This window comes from Drosophila willistoni (genome assembly GCF_018902025.1).
Source record: "Drosophila willistoni isolate 14030-0811.24 chromosome XR unlocalized genomic scaffold, UCI_dwil_1.1 Seg8, whole genome shotgun sequence".
Lineage (NCBI taxonomy): Eukaryota > Metazoa > Arthropoda > Insecta > Diptera > Drosophilidae > Drosophila > Drosophila willistoni.
This window is the reverse complement of record NW_025814059.1, coordinates 1262222-1266094: the sequence shown is the minus strand read 5'-3', so window position 1 is coordinate 1266094 and position 3873 is coordinate 1262222.

Sequence of the window (3873 nt, the reverse complement as noted above, 5' to 3'; positions counted from 1 at the left end):
AGCCTGGGTAGAAATAAAAGGGGCGGAACCTGTGCCTGGAAGGCGATTTAAAACATTCGAATCATGCCCAGAATGAGAAAGAAAATGCAATGAAAACATAAACGGAAGCGGCGTAATATGCATTTTATTCTCCAACCCGTACCAACTGCTGCTCCTCCTCCTCCTTCTGTTTCTCATGCTCCAACATTATCTTCTACTATAGCTCATCGTCGTGTATCTGTGCTCCTGCTTTTGCTCCTCCTCTTTCAGCTCTTCCTTCCGCTTGTGTTCTGTTGTATAAGAGCAGTAAACAATAATAACAGACAACAACAACGTAGCTCGAGGATTACAGGACAACAGACCAGACCAGGCCAGACCACCAGACCAGGCCAGGCTAGGCCGGGCCAAGAGGTAGGTGGATGGTTGGCGCTTGGTTGATTGAGAGATGGAGACAGAAATAGAGAGAGAGTGAGAGAGAGGGAGAGCCAGGAGTGGGGGAACTACAATGGTTAGCATAGCAAGTGGGCGAAAGGGAAGGCAGAGAGCATGCGACTAAGTGTTTTGCAACGGAAATGCCAAGCTATCATGCAAAAAGCCACTGGCAGATTAACGAACCATGGCCAAGGCATGCCAAAAAGGTAGTGATGGAGCAACGGTGATGAGGAGACGAGTGCTTCGGGGTGCGGAAGAAGGACGGGGAAGGAGACATTGGCGGTTTGTCCGTAGCCAGAAGGTAACTGGCTATAGAAGATCCGTCCTCGGCACGTGACGCAGCGACAGTCCATGACCAAGTGCTGATTTTTTATCTGCCACAATTGGAAAGGCGGATGAGCTGGAGAGAGGTAAATGTGAGGAGTGCCACGGAGATGGGTGGGGCTACCAAGGGTACTACCAAGTCAACGAAAAACGACAAAAGGTTATTGACATTGTGTTTGCTCCATCTATCTCTATCTTTCTTTATCTCTATCAATCTTTCTCTCTCTCTCTCTCTCTCTCTCTGTCTCTCTGCCTTTATTTCAGTTTCTTTACATTTCAACAGTCAGCAGACAACAAAAGGTTAACAAATACATGACATTTAGTGAATATAATGAATCCCATAATGCACTAACTTTCAACAATTTGAATATAAATTGACAGTAAAAAAGAAAAAAACAAAATTCATTAAACCCAAATACTATTTTTAAAAGCTTATTTCAATTGACAATAATCTTATGAAGTATTAAGTATGACTTTCTTTAGATTTTAAACCTTTTGATAAGTCTAACTTTTGGGTTAATTAATCTTAAATTTAAAACAAGATAAAGCAAGTGCAAAGTGTTAAGATTTGAAAGAAAATCAAATCTAAGACGTTTGAATTATACACAGTTTATCAAAATACAATTTAACATTTTCCACAAATATAAAGAAATGTTTAAAAATCGAATTTTTCAAACTTTAAAAAATCTCAGAGAAATTCTTCAAATGAAACACAAAGCACAACAGATTCAATCGCCTTCAATATTTCTTGTTGATTTCAATTCTATATACTTTTTACAAAAGAATCGAAAAAATGGGGTAACATAAACCGCTTAAAAAGCATTGCATACTTAAAAGGGCGCCTCCTCGAGAACAACAACAACATGAAGAAGAAGACGAAGAAGAGCAGAAAAATAAAAAGACAAAGCAAAAATAAGGAAGGGAAAGCAAAGCAAAGAATGAAACAGAAACTGCACAACTTTTTAAAAGGTGGAAATGCTTTTTAAGTATTAATTTGCGCAAACACTCGACAGCAAAGCAAGCAGAAGCAGTACAGCAGGACGAAAAAAAAAAAAGGACAAAGGAGGGTGAGGGGCGGCAAAAAAAAAACAAGTTAATAAAACAGTTGCAGCTGCCGCCGCCATTGCTGCAGTTGGCTGACTGGTCCTTCGACTTTTCTGCTCTTCCCTCTCTTTCATTTGGTGACCAACTTGCAACAGCTAGCTAGGTGACTCCCCCCTCCCCCGAACCACTCTCCATCAGCGACTTAAACACCTTCTTGTGCCCACCCCCCCGTCCTTAGCCCCTAAACGACAAACCGTTCGTTTGCCTTCTTTCTTTGCATTCTCTTTGGCCATTTGGCCCACTAATTGTTCACAACATGGGCTATCGCTTTGCGCAAACACCTAGGACAACAGCCACAGGACACCTACGTTAAAAGGCTTCCCCCCCCCCCCCTCCCCCTTCCCATTAGACCCATTCACCCACTTGAGCTCCTCGCCCTCAACCATCCTTCCATCCACTCAATGCCAAGCTCAAGTGCATTTTGGGCCAAAGGCATTTTTGCTGTTTTGCGTTAATTGAAAACTTTTGAGTAGATATGTATTTGCCTTCTTCGACGCATAGCTGGCAAAAACAAAGTGAATTGGAAAAGTTTTGTAGTTTTTCTTCTTTTTTTTTTTTTTTGTCCGCTTCTAGTTTTTCATTTTTAGCCAACGACGAGTTTTTAACGCTTTGGCGCCTTGCTTTCGTTTAGAAAGAGTTTTCTGCCACCGCGTTAAGGGGCTTTCCAACAGCTTAAAGTTACCTCCCAGCCCCAAAGAAGAGAAAGAAAAAAAATAAACACACAAAAGTTGGCGGCCAATTAACTAGTTAGAATGACAGTGAAAGGAGTCGAGAGAGGAGTGGATTGAAAGGAAACTATAAATGGCCAAATACCAAATACTATCATGTGTATTTCGGGGTTTTTTTTTTTTTGTTAGCCAAGTTGACAACGTTGTGGATTTAATTGAAAACAACAAAAAAGAAAACTGGAGAAAAGCAAAGTAAAAACTTGGAAAATTTGTTATGTCTGGAAATTACATTTTGACTAGATTGGAAATCCACTCTAAGCTGGCAAGGACTACATATGTACTAAATGTACTACGACGCAAGCTCCGGCAGGCTGCAAGGACAATGCCGATGGGTGGTGTAAGTGTCAGCTACAACCAGACGCCAGACGGCAGAAAGATTTTCATGGATTTTCTATAAGACTTTAAGTGGAAATCGATTTTGGTTGTGTGAAATTGCGAATGAATTCACATTGTGCGGTTACCTCAATTATGTATATGCCACAATAAAGGGCAGGGTAAACTAGATGGCAGACTTTCTGCCTCAGGCCTATTTGCAGCTATTTAGATAAAATAGAGATAACTAACCAATTCTAAATGGGCTAAAGAAGAGAATACGTGGTTCATCAAAAGTATATATATAAGTATATAGTGTCATGTTTTTTTTATAACTAATTCAAAGCTAACAAACTGTAGAATAGAGATTTATGCTTAAGTGGATCTCAAAAATACTTATAACTTTGGATTTTTAGGTGATTTAGAAAATTTAAGACCGACAGAACGATATTCTCAACTAACTTTGCCTTGCATAATCATTTTGGGGTCCTCTCAATTGATTGTTCTTAGCCACCACTATTAATATAGCCTTAGATTTCAATAGTGATAATTTGCAGTAAGATTAAAACTACGACAACACTAGATGGTCATAATATTTTACCCAGCACTGTTAGATTTAATAGTTTGCACTTTTCCACTAAATTGTACTAAGGTTTTATAAAGAATCTACTAACTTTAAATTTCTTTTCAAGTTTTATCTCTCAATTTAAAGAAACTGTAGAAGCAATATCTACACTAATGATCATATTAATAGGTCTGAGAGTCTGAGAATTTGAGAAATGTTTATGTAAAAATGATGTAGCATATTCAACGATCAGAAAATTATTTCTCAAAGATTTGTAATACTATTATGAAGTAAAATAAGTAAGTTTCAGAAATATCTTACTAAAAAATTGCTGTTCTTCTACATGAGTTTAAAGAAATCCTAAAAATTGCACCTCTTTAGTCGCATTAGATTATGAAATTGGGCTTAAGTTGAGTCTTCTTTAATTTA